General features: G+C 45.9%; 1 long non-coding RNA gene across 1 annotated transcript; it reads right to left on the minus strand.

Annotated features, from left to right (window-relative positions):
* Positions 1 to 624: 624 nt before the first annotated feature.
* LOC149874455 (uncharacterized) lies at positions 625 to 17,036 on the minus strand. The gene is made up of 3 exons (XR_016439947.1): positions 16,844 to 17,036; positions 4,431 to 4,670; positions 625 to 1,574 (listed from the first exon to the last, which is right to left on the minus strand). It is a non-coding gene; the product is annotated as an uncharacterized LOC149874455 (long non-coding RNA).
* Positions 17,037 to 20,581: the final 3,545 nt, after the last annotated feature.

Consider the following 20,581-nt stretch of genomic DNA (forward strand, 5'->3'; position numbering starts at 1 on the left):
GGGACGAGGAGCCATGACTCTAAAAATAGCCCCTGATTCCCCTCCCAAGGCTCCCTGTGGACCCCATGAGCTCCCCAGAGTCCATGAAACCCTTCTGGACTCCAGCAACCACCCATGTACCCTGCCTCCACAATCCCTCCCATGGATCCTGCCTCTCCCCTCAACCCTTCCACAGACCTCCAACCCTCCCATATCACTACCACAGAACGCATCTGCCCCATTCTCCTGAAGACCACCAATGCATCACCATCCCCCCCAATCCCCCTGCCATACCAACTTACCTTATATCAGGCTGCCATATGTAATGCTATCTAACCTCCTGCTAAGATCCTTGACTGTTTGTACTTAGCCAGAAAGATTTGGTGACTCACCCACAGTTACACAGGTTAGACATGGCAGACCTGGGATATGGCCCTAGAGCCAGCTTACTCAAAATTCTGATGTTCTTGGATGACATAAATGTCTTTATTACTTTGTTTTACACATATTACACATGCAGAAACATGCAGACAGATGAAGCAGCACTTACTGCCACACATAGCAAACTTTAGCTCATAGTAAGGTCCATCAGTTTACTTAAACACCTGCAAGTGACTCATGAATATAAGAAGTATAAGAGAAATAGTTAACTGTGTGCCTGTAGTCCCAGTGATTTCAATAAGGATACATGTCCAGGAGCAGTGAAGGTATCGAAAGATTTGGCTCTAACGACACAGAGAAGGCCATGTATAGTAGGGCGCTCTGGTACAGGAGTGTACAGTAGAAAATAGATAGAATAATAGAATAAACTCCCAAATACTCTAGCTTACATTTAAATATTGTAGACCAAGCCACAGACATAGGTTGGAGAACAATGTATTTTGCAAGCATGGTGTTGTTCTCCCCATAGCTATTGTACAAGCTTACTACTAGCTCCCAATTCAGTTTGTACCTACAAATGTGTCTATACTACAAAGACGCAACAGCCTAGAAAGGAGCTGGCTGGTAACTAGCTGATAACAATGTAGCTAACACAGCATGTTGGTCAGCAGCTGTAAAACTTGCCCAGGACGGTGGATAATACTCTGGTGGCTAGCCCATGCTAAGATTGGTGCTGCCATGGCTACATTGCTATCAGCACCCACGCTGGCCAGTTTGAAACACGTTCAGATGCATCTGCATGAGCTGCAATCATAACTTTGACTCAAAATAGAGCATCAATGTATGAGTATTCCCATTGACTTCAACCGGGTTAAAAATAGGCAAGGCCTTCCTGAGTTGGAAGGTCTCTTAGCAACAATTTAAATTTAGAATGCGTCTTCATTATTCGCGTGGAATACAATAGTTCCATTAGACAGCTCAAAGAAAAGTATTTCTGCTCTTCTTTATCTAAGGGTCCAAGCATGAAGCGTATGTAATCCGTTCAGCCTTCAATTATTTGTATAGGAATTGAGGGCAGTCAGCACTTGGAGGATGGGCCTTCTGACAAACAGAGACTCCACTGACGTGAGCATCACCATGCATCTGCTGCACTTTGTAACTGCACATTTGTTCGGCTTGCTCTTCCGCACTCCGTTTTCTTCATCTGATGATATCTGAACACATATTAGATGGAACAAAATATGAATGTAGTAAGATGGTGTAAATAAACATAATGTGTAATTATTAAAGCCCTTCTTGAGAATTAACTGTTAACCGATTTGTGTCCACAGCAATTAATTCTTTATCTACTTGAAGAGTACATTTTATGAGCGTGCAACATCTATGGCATTCAGCATAGCTTTATTGTACATTTGGGAATCCAACTGCAAATTATAACAACCAGTTAGTGAGGGGGTATAGTCTGAAACATACAGTTTCCCGTAGAAAATCTCACTTTTAATATTGCAACGGGTTATGGATAAATAGAGTCCAGCATTAGTGCATCCTTTTAATACCAGGCGTAAAAACCATCTGTAATGGATGCAGAAGTTCACCTCTGCCTGAGCTTCCTGACAGCGGCAGCCTGGCCTAGCTTTTCAAAATGCAATTTATTTATTTATTTATTTTAATAGAGCCTCTAGACCAGCTGATTTGTTTTCTATCAACTTGTGGAGAAGAAAAAAAGTTTCTGGTACCTATTATTTTCATATAAATGTTTAATAATGATTTAGATTCAGCTTGGCTCCCCAGTACTCGAGGATAATCTGCAATGCTGCTAATAGGATATAATAGATTAAAAATATAAGGATATGATAGGGAGAAAGAGAGGACTGTGGTTTTATATCCTCTTTCAGTCCTTAGGGAAAGTGCAGAGTCCAGAAATAATGACTACCTTAAAAGAGAGATTCTCATGTATGAATTTTTAGATACTGGCTCCTTTTCAAACTGTATGCTGTAAATACTTTCTTTTTTGGAGGGGTGGGGGGGAAGGGGGAGAAAAATTTGCTACCCCCATGCTTCCAATTCTTAGGAATGACACATTACTTTGGATGTGTTTGTTTTATAGATACCCAAACTAAGACATCTTGATTTTTGCTTATTTGTTAGAGTATGCATGGCTTAACCTTCTGAAAATGGCTGGTCCGTTTTGAAGACAACGGTCACTGTTTATAACTTCCACAGTGGTAGCATGCATAAAAATACAGTGAATCGTTGTCAATATTTTGATATATCATGTCATTTGATAGAATCAAATTTGTTGTTTCAAGTTGATTTGTGTATAAACTATGATTAAAAATAGCTAAGCATCACTACTTGTGTGTGACATCTAAACCAATAAAGCAGAATTTTTCTGTGGAACTTATTCGACTGGTTTTGTGCCACGCTGTCCAGTTGTGTGATTCTTAAATAACAAAGAGTAACATGCAGGCAAGTTGTGGGGGGGAGGCTCTTCTCAGATCTCTAGAGTTCCCAAGATTAAGTTTAAATTCATTCATAAATCCTGCATGTTGTTCATGCTGTTTTATGATGTGGGGAAGTTTTATGATGCTTTTATTGATAGGCCCATGTACTCCTATGGACTTAACTTAAGACAACACAGGGTCTCCTAGCGTGTTCTGTATAGTTTTATGCTAAAAACCTGAGTTCCATTCTCTGGCAGGGTAGTGATCCATTTTGCCCTGTTTCTGATAGTGGTAGAAGTGGATGCTTTAGAGCAAGAGTGGCTGAAATATGGTCCGCAGCCTGGATCCAACCCACCAAACTGATTCTGTTTGGCTCACAGCAGGTCCCTTGGCCCTGCCCAGCCCAGGCATGGGGGGCAACCCGGGTCATGGAGTATGTGGCTGGTCCTGGTCCCCCCAGATGTGAAGCGCAATCCAACCAATCTCTGCAGGTGGCTCTCGGGCATGCTGGGAGCTGTAGCCTACAGGTCCAGGTGGTGCAGCAGCTGGACTTGGCTTCCTGGCAGCCCTTGCAGAGGTGAGTCACTCTGTGTCCTCACACTTCCAGCTGCTGCTGCCAGGTTCTCTACTGGCACCGCTGCTGGACCTGAACCCCCTGCCCGGGCACCCCAGCCCATCTGCCCTGCACCCACTGCCGGGGCACCAGATGGAGTAGGTAGGAGAGGTCTCCAAGGAGCCTGCTTTGAGACTCCCATGGGCAAGAAGCACTTGGCTGGACAGATGGGATAGGGAGCCCAGACAAGTGGGGAATGGAGCTTGGCGGATGGGGCTGGAGGCACAGTCATGGGCAGTGACAGTGCAGGGCTGGGGCCTGGGGCAGAACTGCAATCTGCTCCCCGCATGTCCCTGCAATGGGTGCCAGTTCCACAGTGCCCTTGGAAGTAAGTTCAGGGTGGATAGGCCTGGGGCTCTGAACAGGAGCAGTTGGCATTTCCCCCTCCTGCTGTACATCTTTGACTGTTCTGCTTTAATCACTAATAACAGATCTGTCATCCATGAATCTGTCTAGTCCCTTTTTGCCCCTGGCTGTGTTATCTGCTTCTCCAGCTTCCTGTGGCAATAAGTTCCACAAATTAATTATGCACTGCTTAACATACTCTCTCTTGTTAGTTTTAAACCTACTATATTCAGTGGGTGCCCTTAGTTCTGGGACTTTGTGAATAACAGTTTTCTATTCACTCCATCCACACACTTTGTCATTTTTCTACTTCTTTGGGTATTCCTAAATATGAACCATTCAGGAGATGATCCATCCATGTCAGCTACAGAAAACATGTTGTAGAAGGTAGAGAAAATACATGGTAACAATACGCTGAGGTGAAGGGAGGAAAAAACAACAGAGGAAAAGCAGCTGCCTGCTCTGCTACTGGGAAAGAAATTGAGGAGTCGGGAAGAACCAGTGGTGCATACCAAAAGCATGGAGAACATGGTAAGATAAATGTAATGGGAAACTAAATAACAAGTTGGTTGGCAATACCTAAAACAAAGAAAATGAGCAATAAATATTACAGTGGTAATAAAAAGTACTGTGGTTTAGAAAAACAAGAAGTAATATAGTATTCTTACTCTGTCAGTGAGCTTGGCAGATGAGATTAGGATGTTGGCTTCACCAGAACTTCCTCCTTATCTTCATGTCACAGGAAAAGAAGATTCCCCCCAAAAGGGTGTTGGCTCTGAGAGTGATACTATGATGCACATACACTCTGTCTACTCCAAGGTCTTTAATCCCTTTCATCCAGATCCACCCTACTTAGCTAGAGACACTCAGAGAACTTGATGCATTGCCCGGGACCTCTCAATGAGGGCCTAATAAGGAAACACAGTTAAATAGATGTGGGTGTTAGAAATGGAATATTGTTAGAAATGGAGTATTGTTAGAAATGCGCAGCTTGCATCTTGCACCCAATAGGAAAGAAACACTGCCAAGGCCTTTTTTCCTTTCCCAGCCTTGCCACAGCTTTTCTTATGCTAAATCGCAGACTTTCCCCCAGCTTCTCCCTAGCCTTTCTCATACAGATTACAGAAGCTGGAATTCAACTGACTGTGTTCTTGAAAGAAAGGGGGGGGGGGTTGAACTCTTGGTGACCTATAGTAGTCTCTAAGCATGCTTAATTAGCTGATGCATATTTACCTCTCCGCCCTGCATACTTAAGTAGTTAATTATACTATACATGCGATGTATGTAGTGATGTAACCACATGTATGCTTGTATGAAACGGAAGTGAGCTGTAAGAGTTCCTGTTTCTGCACACGTGCCCAGGAGGGAAAAGATAAATACAGCCTGCAAAATTCCTTTGTTGGTTCAGAGTAATCTGAGTTTTTGACTCTGCTCTGACCCTATTTGCAAATACACCTTTTGTGCCATCTAATGAGTGTGTGTCTGTGATTTTTGTGGCCTCCAGAGAAACGAACCGCTTTATGCATCATGGGGAGGGTGTCTGTAGGGGGAGAGAGATGTTTTAAAATTACATTCTAATACAGCTGCAAAGGAAAAAGTGTAGGCATGTAAATCTAAATTATTAATGAAGATACTCCAATATATTTCATTTGTAGACACTCCTGGTCAGACCCTTCTGATCTTGCCAAAGCCTTTCTTCCTCAGGTTAGCAAATCAGCAGAATTTGCTATGCAGTGTGGAACCACCCAACTAATGGGCAACCTACTCATGTGATGGCAGCTCCAAATACCTTTTGGTTTATAGGTTTAGCATGCAAGGTAACATATTTGGGTAAAATATGCAATTTCTGAATGAATATGTACAGTTTTGTAACTTCCTCAAAAAAAGAAAGAAAAAACAATTATGTTTTGCAGATTTTTAACTCATCAAGGAAAAGAAAAAATTAAAACCTGGTTTTGATCAGCAGTTTCTGGTGTAGTTCAGATTGACTATAACAAGTGGAAGGGGACAGGCACAGGAGGGTGAAGGGTTGTGGGGCAAACATTGGGGGTCTGGCCACCTGTCCCCCCCCCCCCCCCCGCTTTCCTGCCACCATGGCAGGGGGATGAATATAAGATGCCCCTCCAATAATTAGATCCAATACATGGAAAACGATAACTAATTTATCATTTCCTGTATAAAATCTGAATATTGGAGGCGCATCTTAAACTCCTGGTTGTCCTGAATTCAGGTAAATATGATATTTAATTTGATCTGTGTGCATACTAAGGAGAGCTTTAGTTTTCAGAAATCTCAAAAAAAAAAAAAGATTACAAATGTGCCTTCTCCAATGGCCAGAAATTAAGAGACTAATTTAGTGATTGGAAGAGCTCTTCCTTGCATATTGAGGAGTGTCATGGTGATTTCCAAAAAACAAACAGCAAGCACTGTGACCTTGAATAAATCAACCTTATGCCAATTTGGGGCTGTCTTCTCTAGCAAGATACAATGTGTCCTAAACAGGTCAGGGTTTTCCCTCTTAGTTTTGTAATGACCTGCAGTTTTTTTTTTGACAAAAGACTTAACAATCAATAGGGTGTTACAGAACTCTTTTGGTGCCTTTCCTATTATTGATTAAACTCCTCCTAGAATTTAAACCTCTGAAATATTTATTACTCTTCAGACTTCCCCCCCACCAAACAAGCATTTCTCCAGTTTTTCATGCCTGTCTCTACATTTTATTCTATAGCCTCAGGCAGTCTATATTCCAAAGAATCAGTTGTTCCTGCAGCATAGTATGACTCACAGTATACCTTTTATTTAATCCTACTGCATCCTTCTCCCACAACGTGTTAAAAGTGTTCTCAAGAGACAAGTGAATTGCCATCTTAAAGTCAAAGGATGCACACATACAGCCTTATTAAAATATAATTTAAAACCTGCTATGTTGAATATATGCATATTGCTAGCCTCATTGCTAGCCCCACACCTGCAGAATGCATAAGCACGTGATTCACTTTAAACATGTGAGTACTCCAAGTCAGGATCTAAGCTCCCTCTCCACTTTATTTCCCACTCAAGCCAATAAAGATACATATGCTTAACCCCCTTCCTGAACAGAGATGATTTCCTGAATGAGAGTCATGGTGTGCAGCACTTTGCTGGCCTGAGCCCTAGTTTGTTTATTCCTCCATGGTGTGGGTGATTCCAAAAGAACTTCAGGAAAATAGGCAGAGTGCTTTTTATTTCACAATGTGCTCTTGAAGCAAATGTAGGAGATGTTTTCATCCTCTGCAGAAGCTTGTAGGACAAATGCAAAAGTGTGCTTTTATGTCCTAAAAGAAGAAATGCACGTGGCCAGGCACTAAAGGTGCAGCCTGTCCTTTGCAGAAATCAGTAGTCTGAATGAACATGCAGGAAAAACACCACCAGAGGTACAGTGCACTGCAGCACAATTAGGAAAAAAAATCCAAAATAGATGCATTACTGTCACTAGAGGTGGATGAAAGCATCTTTTAATTTATATACATTCGTATTTAAATAATAAGACAAATATTTAGTAATTGTTCCTTTTGTTGTTTTTCTATGAAGCCTGAGAAGGCTGATTAAACTAGCCTAGTTTCATTTAAATGTAAAATCTAGGCACAACCTAGTCATGTTCAGTAAAGGCTTTCTACAGCTACTCTAATTCTGTATGTACAACATCCCTCAAAAGCTGACTATGATGTTTTCAGAAGTCTGTTGTGTAGTGTGTGTAAGAAACTATGACCATGTGCGGTGATATTTAGTCTAATAATATTAATGAATAATCCATAGTACTTTTTGCAAGTGTTAGTTACTGTGTCCAAATTCTAGTTTGTATAATTACATATTATTATGACTAGAGTGGCAAAGTAGGCTAATTTTGAGCTGGCAATTGTGGGGGGGGGAGCACGTTGGGGAGCTCAGTGTGAGCAGGCTCTGTTGTAAATAGTTTTGTAAGTACGATCTAGATGCCCTGTCCACCCCTGAGGAAGGTGGCAATCGGGGTCTAGCAGCTGGGCCCAGATACACTTCTCTGATGGATTCCTGATGAGTCAGAGAGAATTGTTTCATTGTACTGAATAAGTGTCCACAGGTTAATGGTATAGTTTTTTAACAGTTGTTGCAAGTGTGACTAACTTTTCCACCCCCCCTGCTCTTTAACCAGGTTAGTCTAAGGCCCCTAGCAGACATGCAGGGAAAGGTGTGGTGGGATCTGATGTGGGATGCCCACAGTTACACTTCCATGCCACACAGGGTCCTACTGTACTGGCAGATAGTATTCTCTAATGGCTGGGAGCCTCACAAGCTGGTCTGGGCTCCCAGCTGCAGGGGCACACTGTGTGCTCTCATGGCTGGGAGCTCCAGCCTGGCCACGTGTTCAGTTAATGGTTTGATAGGAACCAGTCACAAAGTTATTACACATTATTTATGTAATAACTTTGTGGTTTATTCCTTGTTTTATGACACCATTAATTTCATTAATGTGTGGCCAGGGAACAACTTTAGACATGATTAACTGGTTAATCATCTCTTAAGTGTAACATATGCCAGGGGTCTAATAGTCTGAGCCATTTTTTTCATATGAGTTGTATGACTATCAAATCAGCAATGGGAAGCTATCACCCAACCATGTCATAAATTATTGCGGAGAAAGTGTTCTGCTCTGGAAGGTCGAACACTGCTAGGATGAAAAATCTCAGTTCACTGCATCATTATAATTTTCCCCTTCCCTACCCCCATATCTACTTTTTCAGCTGCTCACTCCCCACCCTCATTCCAGCAAAGGTGAAGAGTCCTTGGTGAAACACAGACTTTGCCCTTTGGGAGGCCATGCATCCAGATCCCTCTTTCCACTTTGCATTATGTAGGGTTACCATACATCCAGGTTTTCCCAGACATGTCCTCTTTTTGGGTCCTCCCATCTCTGTCCAGGCTGTGTTTTAAAATACAGCAAATGTCCAGGATTTTGCTCTGCCTCCACTTTGCCTGCACTTCCTGGCTTGGCCCAGCAAGGAGCTATTTGGGCTGAGGAGGGCAGGGGAAGGCTATTGGAGGCCAGAGCATCTCATGCTCTGTGCACAGGCCCTGGCGGCTGCAGGCCGGTAAGTGTGTGTCTGTGCATGCATGCCTGCTGGCACTGGGGCTGCAGCAGGGCAGGGAGGCAGGGGAAAGGAGGTGGCGGGGTTCTTTGGGGGCAGCAGGGCTGGGTGGGCAGGGGGCTGCAGATTGGGAGTGAGGGGCACTGGCAGGGCTGGGGAGCAGGAGGCTACAGTTCAGGAGTGATGGGTGTCCACAGAGATAGGGGGGCTGAGGGTTGGGAGTGAAGGGCAAGGACACGGGCATATCACTGCCCCCCCCTCCCCGAATCATATACCCACTTCTCCCTTCCACCTCCCTTCCTTTCCCCTTCCCCCTCTCCTTTCTCCTTCCTCCCCTCCGCCCGTGTCCTCTTTTTTGAAACTGAAAATATGGTAATCCTACATCGGGGTTAGCAACCCCCAGCACACAAGGCCATTTTGCTCAGCACACCGTCACCAGCCCGGGCTCTTGAGCAGCTGCTGCCAGCCATGGGGCCGAGGCTGCTCCCAACAGGCAGCTGGGAGGCTGCAAGCCCCGCTGCAAGCAGACTGGGCTGCATAGGCTGCCTGTAGCCAGGAGGCTGCAGACAGCTGCTCCAAACTCAGGCATACTGGCAGCTTCCAAGGTGGGCATTGTGGTTTTTCAGCACTCCAGCCAAAAATTGTTGCCTACCCCTGCCCTACATTATGACAATCTTGAAGACCGTCGTAAAGTGTCAGTAAAGGGATTAAACAAAGCTGAAAGTCCGGGGGGGCGGGGGGGTGCAAACCATTGATCTACTGCTCTTCTAGATTGCACTTCTAGTTCTGCTGACTACGTTCCTGGTTACGGGTAAGTTTTATACATTAGTCTTCGGGCGCTGACTGTTTCTGCTCAGTGTGAGCACTCGGGCGTTTCTCCAAGTCTTGTACACAGCATGTTCTGTGCTGGGTTCTCTGGGCCCATTCTTTCCTCTTTGGTTGACTCCTAGTCCTGGTCAGAAATCTGGAAGGCATTATAATGACCTTTATTTTCTATGTGTTGGCTACCTGTTTTTATCCCTGTCTGTCTGTGCTGTTTTAGTTACCTAGGAGCAGATTATCCCAGGCATGCGCAAACCTGCTGAGGGAATCCATATGCCTGTTATCTTTATTCCAGTCTGTCTTAGGCCAGGTGTATCAAGCATATGGCCTATGGGCTGGAGCCAGCCTGCAGGGCTCCTGGAGGGGCTGGGAATTTGGTGGTAGCAGTGTTAAGCCCTGCAACTCCCTGAGCAGACACAGTAGCTCAGGCAGCTGCAGGGGTGAATGCTGGCACGCTTGTCCCATCCCCAACAGTGACATGGATCCCGCGGGTGAGGAGCCTGGCCATCTGGGACAGCCCCAGAGGGCTAGACAAGTTTGACCCGCTGCTGTTTTAACCAAATAGTTTGCCAAATTGTCCCTCTTAATTCAAACCAAGCCCAGTCTAATGAAGCTGGGAGAGAGAACTTGTTACTCTTTCTCTCATCTTCTTCCATTTGGTGACTTCAACATGAGGCTTGATTGCTAGCAAAATTGTATTTCCTATTAATATGGTAATTATGGCCTGACCCAAAACCCATAGACATTTAAGGGAAGATTCTTCCTGACTTCAGTGGCATTTGAATCAAGACTGAGAGGATATTTGTTACTGGAGGAATTCTGTAAATGTTACAGGGTTATTTAAAATGACTAATCATGGTTTAGAATAGCAATAATCTCATCAAAAATTGTCTCTTAGCAGCAGTTGTGTCTTGTACTGCCTTAGGGGTACTTTACATAAACACTGCTTATTAGCTACTCCAGGACAAGCAGCAGTTGTGTTGGGTTTATTTTAAGCTTAAATTACTATGTGGACAAAGAAACAAAAACAAAACCTACGCCTGCCTAGAACCTGTGCTTGAATTTGTTAGGACATCTGTTTATTTACAAATAACTACCACTCATATTCGATGCATCATAAAACCTACAGGTCTGGCCATGCAGCTTGGAAATAGAGAAGTTACGTCTTAAAATATTTATACACATGGTTAAATCTTACTTTTAAGTGAGTGTATGAATTGTCACTTTATTTCTTAAAATAACTCCACCTCATTAATTGCTTGTTTCCCTTCCCTGCCAAAATAGACAATTAAGCAAATATAGTAAATCATGGCAAGGAACAAGTTCCAGGAAGCTGAAAATATTTTTAATTAAAGATGAATGCACAGAGAGAGGGCAGGAAGACATGAAGCTGAAAGATCATTTGTCTGACATAATACAGTTGTAAAGAAAATCACTATAATGTCAGTTCCTTCTCTACTTCACACGGGTATGCACTGAATAAATAAAGGACTGTCATCTTCATGCTATACTGTACATAGAAAAATAAGAGATGCACATAATCCAGAAAAGATGGTTAGTAACACACAGCGGGCCTCCTTCTCTCCCCTACCAAGGATTAGTTTCCAAAGGGGAAAAAGAATGTAGTACTGTCAGACCCAAGCATTCAAAAAAACTCAACAGCTAGGCCCTGAAATCTTAATGTTAAAAAATATATATTTGGCATTCTTTTTTGCCTTTTGTTTTTGAGCCTTCAGTATTCACATTTTTAGGCTTTTCACCAGTTATAGAAAATAGGGCTAGAAAAGACCCTAGAGAAGACCATTTTCCAGCCCCAAGGCAGAATCAAGAATTCATGAGCCATTCCTAACAGATATTTGTCTAATCTCCTCTTAAGAATATCCAGTGATAGGGATTGCGCATCTTCCCTGTGTACTCTATTCTAGTGCTTAATTAGCTTTACATGTAGAAAGCTTTTCCTAGTGTCTAACCTTAATCTTCCTGTCACTACAGTTCAATCCTTTCCTCAGTCTACAAACTTCCTCTGACTTTTTATCTAGCTGAAGATTGTTATGTGTGGACACATGAGTATGTGGAACAGTTCTGTTGTGTGTGAAGGAGCTAAAAACCAGTCAAAAGTAGCAAAAATCCCCTCCAATTATAACACTGCTGCATCCAGGTTTAAAATTTCAGGGATTTGATTCAAATGTTGCATTTGAATCCTGCTTGGCTTCTTCGCACGGAAGATTAGAACATCCCAGCCGCTGCCCTTTGGCAACTTCCCCTTTTGAAAGGGGTCCAAATGTGTCTGCATCCTAATGTCATAGCATGGTTTTCTCTTCTGTAGGCTAACACCTTTTCTTCCCCCCTCCCCCGAGTCGTTCCTCACACTTAAGTTCTCCTAAACTTCTGATAACCGCTCTCTTCTGGAGTCTCTCCAGTTGAACACCATCTTTCTTGAAGTATGCTGCCCCCAACTGGACATACTGTTCCTTCTAAGCAGAGTGAAGGGATATTTCACTTGTATTGCACATGATACTCATATTGAAGCTTGGCAGGATTCATTTTTTATTGGTAAACATTGCTAAACATTGATTTCACCTCACACTCGCAGACCCATGAAAAAATATTTCCATTCTTAATAACTGAAATTTACAGAAAGGGGATGGAAGAAAAATCATGGCTAATGGATGGAGTGTGTGATGACGGGGGGAGCAGTTCTACAGAATCGTGCTGACTAATTTGGACTGCAACTCCTAGAAACCCCAGGGGACTGGGAACAAAGGAAGAGGAAGTGACAAAGCAGAGGAGGGAGCTCTGGGTGAGCGGAGCCAGGACTCATGGCAGCTCTGCTGCTCACCTGGTGGCAGTGCTACAGCCGCTATGTTCATTGCGGCTGGCGGTTAAACTGCACTATAATTGTTATCTACCTCCATACCCTTAATATTGGACAATCCTGAAAATGTACATTGATGAAAATCAAAATAAATGCTTAAAAATAAACGATCTTATACATCAAAATTATTGACGAATAAAAATTGAACTCTGCCGAGTCTACTTATATTCCAGTGTGGCGTGGGCTTTTTTCGCAGTGCTATAATGTGGTTGACTTGTGTTTGGTTTGTGATGTACTATAAGCCCTAGGTCCTTTTATACAGAGCCACTGCCTAACCCAAGTAGGGGAGGCAGTCTCTCTTTGTGTGGCATGTGGCAGATAATGCAGGGAGCAGGAAGCAGAGCAGTAGATTGGGCAGTGGCACACGGGAAGGTGCAGGACTTAATTTGTGGCATGCCTGCCAAAGCAATTATTTTTTTCTCTCACTGTAGTAGTTTGAACTTGTCCTTATTGAATTACATCCTATTTATTTCAGGCTCTTTCTCCAATTTGCTAGTAACATTTTGCATTCTCACCCTGCCCTTCCAAGTCCTTGCGAACCTTTTATCATCTGCAGATGCAAAGTGCGGTCTCGCTTCTATTATCTAAATCATTTAGAAAAATATTGAATAGTGCCGTTCCCCTGTAAAACCCTACTTGATAAATCCCTGCAGCTGGAGTGTGCCACTGATAAGAAGCCATCCTGAACAAGGAGTTGCATACCCACCTTTTGTACTTGTTTATTTGCACTCTGTTGGTTAAGGCACTTGCAACCTGGAGCATTGCAACGGTTCACTTTTAGGCACTTGGCATCAGAGCTAAATCCTGTGTTAGATGCTGAAATGCCCTGAGCTGTGGGTGTGGAGAGTTAGAGGCTATTGAATGGGTTTGAAAACCATTAGCAGACTAAGCCTAATCTTGTAGTTAGGACACACATTTGTGCATCTCTTTGTACAAACGTACGTTATCAATACATAGATGGTCCATGACCCCTCCCCTCAACCTCCTGATGGTTTCCAAGTCCATTTTATATGGCCTGACTCCCTCCCTCTGCCCTCCCCTCCCAGCCCTCCTCAGGGCGCGTCAGCATCTAACACAGGATTCTGCGCCGTGTTCTGGGGGTTCAAGGTCGCTAAACGTGAACCGCTGCAGTGCTCTGTTACAGCCTCAAAGTCCCTCTTTGACTGTAGCCCTAAACAACTAAATGCCACTTGCCAGGACACAGTGTTTGGTTATCTAAGGTTGCCAGAAGTACTTTTCCTAACCCATGCATAAGAAACAGTGGGATCTCCCATTGTGTAATGAGCCGACACTACACGTTTAGTAAAACAGCATTCAACTAAGTTATTGAAGCAGAAATGGCCATGCAGGTGGGGTTGGAAGTTATCTATCCAGGCATTCTGTGAGGTGTAGGTTGTAGCCGTGTTGGTCTAAGGACACAGGCAGACAAGGTTCTTTGGGTAAATGTGATATCTTTTTATTCGACCAACTGAATAGTTGTAAAAATTGTTCTTTGTAAGCTTTGGGCACAAACACCCTTCTTTAGGCATAGGGAAACTCCCATTCCCTCTGATCCTCACTGCCATGCATTTATATTTTCACACACCTGCATTTTGCCTCTTCGTTTCTTTTCTACCATGGAGAACACACAACACCAGCAGACTTTCCCTGGGCTTGAAGAAGGGCTTGAAAAAATTGCGAAGAACCATTTTTCAAACTGTGACGGGCTAGCTGGTAGTGATTTGGCCCAGGGCTTTGGAAAGGGTGAAAATGATTGGAGGGCTTGGGATTCCCTTTCCTCACCAATCAGACCCCTGAGAGTCACCCTCCACGTCCCCTGATTCGCCCCTCAGGTCACCTGGAGGGGGATAAAAGGGGCAGCAGAGATGACTCAGAGGAGACCTGCGAGGGTCGGCGAGGAAGGAGTTTCAAAGAGCTGGGCCAGGAGCAGTTGCCCCAGAAGAGCCTCAAGGAGCAGGACCCGCAGGCAGCGCAGCAGAGCCGCCAGGAGAGGCTCCCTGCTGGGGTCCAGGATCCCCAGCAGGAGGCTGCAGCCAGCAGCAGAGGTTCCTTGCCCGGCTCCAGCAGAAAGCTGTGCAGTGACCGGAGGGGCTTCCAGCTCCACTTCCAGTGTCTCCAGCAAGAGGCAGGCAGCTTGATGTGATGCAGGGGCTTTCAGAAAGTCAGAAGTCTCAGCAGCCAGGAGCAGGTCTAGGAGTCGTGACTGTGTGGGAGAGGTTCTGCCTACTGTGTGGGAAAAGTGAGTTCAAGTCCTGGGTGAGTGAAGTGACAGGGAAGAAATTCTTGTTGGAGTGGGGGGGGGTCACTGTTTTCCCTCTCCAGGGACCTACGCCCTGTGTCTCTTGTTATTTGGTGTTTTGTATGTTGTGCATTTTATATTTTGTCCATCAGTATTGTTTATTGTGTTGTTTGTGTTTTATATTTTGTTAAACCTGTCTTTGGTTACCTAGATGAATATATCTACGAATGTGAATGCCTGACCTGTATTGAATCCCATCCCCTCGGGGTATCGTAGTGTCCCCTAAAACTCCTGGTTTATATATGTTAAGTTCCCACCGCTGTTTCTCTCATTAAAAGGTGTTTGTTTAAGTCCCTGTTGATGATCTGGCTCTGGTCGATAGGGAAGGAGGGGCCCTATACCTCCCACACCTGCTCTGATCCCTTCAATTGGAGAGGGGGGTACATCTCGGAGTACCGCTCAGGTTACAGAACTATTTAGCTGGTCTAATAAAAGATATCTCATTTACCCAAAAACATTCTGTGGACATTCTTTCTGTCCAGTGCAGCACTCCTAAGTCTTGCAACTTTATTGTAAGTAATATTCTGGCACTAGTCTTGCAATATTTCAAGGAAATCCAGTCTTCAAAGCTCAGGTCCTCCCAGAGGACACTTTCCAGCACATCTGAGGGGATTCTCTGCCTCCTGGGGAGGGAAAAAGTCACAGGAGGGAGGCACAGATTTATCCTGCCTCCCACAGAAGCCAAAAAAATGTTCTGGATAGTGGTGGGAGCCAGTGATGTTGGCAGAAGAGAGAGCAGCCGGAGTCTAGTACACGGGCTCTGCTCCCACCCCTGATGCTATGAATATCAAGTTGGCTCCTCTCTGCTTCTCCCTCCTCTTGCCACTACTTCAGCCATCTGGGGCGGAGTAGCCAGGAAAATCCACTGGAGCTCCACTGCCTTCAAGTTGCCCCAAGCTGGTATGGGGTGAAGGACAAGCAGAGGGGGAGTATGGGAAGGAAAGGGGTGCCAACCCTTTACAGGTGATATACACTGAGCTCAATGATATATGGGTACTGTGGACAAAATTCCCTGGTTAGAAATGGTATGGTTAATTGTCATACATATATGTTTGGGGGAGGCATATGTAATTACTATGCTTCTGCCCTTTTTTTTTTTTTTTTTTTAAATTAGTGCTTTGGGGCCTAATTCTGCGGGAGTTTTTTGTTTTTTCATGTCTGACTCTCAAGTTGTGACTTGGCAGCCCTGGCTTATGGACTTGGTCTATGCTTAGCTGTCAGTCCCATCTAGGAAAGATGCAGTGAAGTACAACTACCAGCTAGGCAGCTATCTAGGTGCCTGGCATCACCAAAGGCAACAGAAGAAAGGATGGGCTTGGCACGTGGAGTCTGGTGAACAACAGCATCTCCAAAACAGCAGTCTCTGCAACACCACCAGCTTAAAATATAACTGTAGGGGAGGGAGGAAGAGGGGACTTCAACTCTTTCTTTTACAGCCGGAGCCTCCTACAGGACTGCTGCCAGCACAACTGCTAATCAAACCAGGAGCAGCTGAATTAAAAGGATCTTGCTTGTTTCCTAGCAGTGGAAGTCTGTTGGCAGCTTCAAGGACAAACCACATCAGACTCAGCCAGTTTCTGCCGTACTCCTGGGCATTGAAGGCCTGGGCTTGGGGATGACCATCCCTGCTCTCCAGAAGTGTTGCACACAGCTGTAGGGGCTGCATGCTCCTGGTGCTTCTGCATGCAGCACCCACCAATCCTAAGGGGACGTGAAAGCTCAGGTGCCCTCTGGTTTGAGCAACGAGAGCACTCTTTACAGCAAGCCAAAGGTGGCCCTGCTCGCAGCCTGCTTCTGCCTGCCAGCCTTGGTGTTGCATCACGTTTGGGTGCTTTAGCACAGGCACCTCAGCCCTGAGCCCTGCTGCCCTGGCAGGCAATGGGGCTCTGGGAAGAGGGAGGGACACCATGCAGTCGGACAGCCCCATCCACTCCCCATGGACCATCCAGCTGAGCACAGCCTTGTGTGTACTTACTCACCCACCTTGGCTCTCGGGCTCCTTCTTGCTGTACCCTGCCAGCCCCCCTGCCCAGGCAGAGCTGCAGGGCACGGTGCCTGCATCTCATCTTAGACCTGCTGAGATTGCTGGGGGTTCTTGGCTCTTCCAGAGCGGGAAGGGGAGGAGGCATTCACACACTGGAAACAGAAGGCAAAATGACATAGGGCTACATGTCACTTATTCATACTCCCCTGCCATCGCATCATAAAAAACAAAGTATTCCTTTGCCAGGTATGTTTTCTTTGTGCTGTTCTGGTTTTCACTGCTCTTGCCTTGGCCCTGCGGGCAGGAAATGTGAACACTGCAGCAACTGTTATTGCTGAAATGGCTGCGTTCCCCCTGGCATCAGCACAGCAAAGGAAACCAACCACAGAAAATGCTCACAAAGCACGTGTTGAAGGGAAAGCCACATGGAGCATACTGCATGCAGGTTGGGTTATATAAAAGGTCACATGAGTCAGCCCTATGCAACAGTGTCTGTCATAGATCAGCAGCAACCATTACAGCACCAGCTACTGGCACACAAACTACTGGAAAAGAAACCATTGGATAAGTAGTTTACGTGCAGCTTTGAGGAAAAGGGGAAGGTAGAATGAACACTAAAATGATACAGGACACCAGGACTTGGGGCTATTGATAGAAGCCTACAATAAAAACTACACCTTAAACACAAGTAAAACTGAACATAAGTAAGTGATGCTATGACCCAAAAAATAAATAAAATGAAGCAATATAAAATAACAGCAGAAACCCGCCCGCCCCCCCAAAAAAAACCAAACAAACCCCTCCACAAATTCTAGTTCATGTTTGCTTCTTAGTCTTTGTGCAAGCAGCACAGCTGCCCTGACACAGCATGGAGCAGTAGGAAGGGGCTGCTGTTGTTGTCTTTTTTTTTTTTTTTTAACTGCCCTCCTTCATTGTCCTGGTACAGGGGTTGTCAATCAGGGGGTACACGAACCAGGCCTAGTGGGTACATGGCAGGCAGGTGGGGCTGGACCACCACCACACAGCATCCTGCACTGTCACACAGGCACTGCCCGCCTGTCTGGAAGCACAGGGGGAATGGAGAGACACGCCAGCCCCCCCCAGCTGCACACCCTTTCTTTCTTCCCTCCCCCCCCACAGCTCACCAGCAAAAAAAAGTTTGAAAACGTAATGTGTTCCATTTCTTTCCTCCCTGTCACAGCATGCCCAAGGTCCTCCCATATATTGTCCACACAAGCACATAATCATCCTAAATATGCTTTTGGGGGCATTGCACCTCCAGGGGACTGTTGTTGGGTGGGGCGGGGGGTGTGCAGGAGCAGGCCTGGCTCATGAGGATAAGTGTTAGCAAATCAATTACATTGCTTAATTGAGGTCATTAAGCAACAGTGTTTCAACCATGATGAGGTAATGCCTTGACCACCTTCCCCACCCCACCGGCCTCTGGCGCCCATCATGACCCCTTCCTGCCCATCATGGGCCAACTGCCTTGCAGCTGACAGCAGTACAAGCTTGGGGGAGGGCAGGAAAAAGCTGATGTGGGAGCATTAAAAAAAAAAAAAAAAAAAAAGAATGGGGGCAGAAAAATCTGCCCAGAAGCCAGAAATAATTTTTTTTTGCTGGGGGAGTGGGGGGTGTGTGTGTGTGTGTGTGTGTGTGTGTGTTGGGGGGGGGGGGGGGGGGATAGAGAAGTGTATACAGAAAACAAACACCTCATCATGGGACGGGAGCTGCAAAAGCTAATTTTGAGGGGGAAATGTAATTGGGGGGGGGCAGAAACAGCTAATGGGGGGGCAGTAGAAAAGGCTGATGCATGTGTAGGGGGACCATTTAAAAAAAAGGGGGGGGGTGGAGCAGGCTTGGGGAGGGGGAGGGTGGGTGTAGGAAAAAATATAACGGGGTTTTTTTTTGTGTGCATGTGGGCTGGGGGGGAGGCGGGGGGGTAAGCAGCAGAAAAGGCTAATTCATACTTTGGGGTGGGAGGCCAGAAACCTCCTGATGCAGCAGGGGGAAGAAAAAAGCTGATGGGGAGGGGCATAGAAATACCTGCTGGTGGGGGCAGAAAAATCTGACTTGGAAGCTGGGACAGAAAAGCTGCTTAGTGGTGGGGGAGGAACTGATGGGTTGGGGGGGGGGGGCGAAAAACAAAACAACCCCCTGCCCCCCTTACACCTGGTTGGCGTGGCATTGGGAGGAGAAAAAGCTAACTTTGGGCTGCCGGGGGGGGGGGGGGGGGCAGGAAAAAAATAACCTGATGGGGTAGTAGAAAAAGCTGAAGGGAGGGCCCCGGGGGGGGGGGGGGGGGCAGCACACAAACCCCTGCTTCTCGGGGGGGGGGGGCAGGGCCTGAAACACTGCCTGGGGAGGGCACAAAGAAAAGCTGATGGGGCTTTTCTTGGTGGGGGAACCCAAGTGGGGTTGGGGCAGGGGGAGCTGTTGGGGGGGGTTAGGTTAGGCACAAAAGCCTGGTTCAGGGAAAACGATGTAGGAAAAAAAAAATCTGATTTGTGGCTGGGGCATGGTGGCTGAAAAGGTTGCTTGAAGGGGGAGACAAACCTGGCCAGGGGGCGGGGCGAGAGGCCAGAACTGGGGGGGGAGAAAAGCTGACTGGCAGGGGGGGTCAGAAAAAGCTAAAGCAGGGAGGGGAGGGGGACACCCCCCCCCCAAATGAATGGGAGTGGGGGGGGGTAGGCATGAAGCAGGTCAATGTTTAGTGCACCCTAGGGCTGCTCCATACAGAAGTGGATTTAGCGCTCCAGGCTGTTAGTGCCGCTAAAACATCACCTGAGCGTCTTGGCCGGCGGGGGTTAGGGAAGGATATGGGACTAGCTGGGTGGCTGGCAAGGTGCTCCATGCTTATGTGTGCAATGCATTTATTTCAGGTCACAGTCTTAAAATCCATTTCAAAGTGAAAGATGCACACACACTCAAACATGCAGTGTCTCGCTCTCTGCTCTCTTTTTTTTCTGTAAAACAAATACATTCCTTTTGTTGCCCCAAAAATGAGTGCCTTGGATTTTGCAGTGTTGATTTCCCAGTTTGATTTGCTTTCAGCCAATAGTGTTGAAAAGCAGCTAATAATGTGGTGGCCTAGTTGGGCTTGTGACATGAACAGCATGTCTGCCATAAATACAAGCTGGTTTATTTGCTGGGCAGTTGGCATTGAGTGTGTTCACTCCTGTTATAGGTCATTCAGGAATAGACTAAAATGTTGCAAAGCCTTGCATGATCCTCTGTCTTCCTTGAAAAACTGCTGGGCAGGGGCCCCTTATGGCTTTAAAAAACACCAATACCTTATGGGGAGGGGGGGTGGGTGGAAAGTCACTTAGCCCTGCTTATGTATCACTTCTGCTCTCTTGCTCTCCCTGGTACTCTCTTTGCCATTTCTTCCTTCCCCTTCACTCTGCCTCCCACTTCTCTTTTCCTCACGCGCTGTCTCTGTGCCACCTGCTCCTGGTGTGTGTGTGTGTGTGTGTGTGTGTGTGTGTGTGTGTGTGTGTGTGTGTGTGTGTGTGTGTGTGTGTGTGTGTGTGTGTGTGTGTGTGTGTGTGTCCGTCCATCCCCACCCTCCCCGCTTTCTTCCCCCCTCTCCCTTCTTCCCTCTCTCTCCTTTTCTGTCTTTCCTCCCCACTCTCTCTCCTCCCCCTGCTCCATGCCACAGGGCTAGACTGGGAAACTGCCGGTGCCCTTGCATACTTAGTTGTGCCCAGCTATCTACTATTAACCGCCCCAGCCAA

The sequence above is a fragment of the Crocodylus siamensis genome, chromosome 1, assembly GCF_052110815.1.
Source record: "Crocodylus siamensis isolate JL-2025a chromosome 1, ASM5211081v1, whole genome shotgun sequence".
NCBI lineage: Eukaryota > Metazoa > Chordata > Crocodylia > Crocodylidae > Crocodylus > Crocodylus siamensis.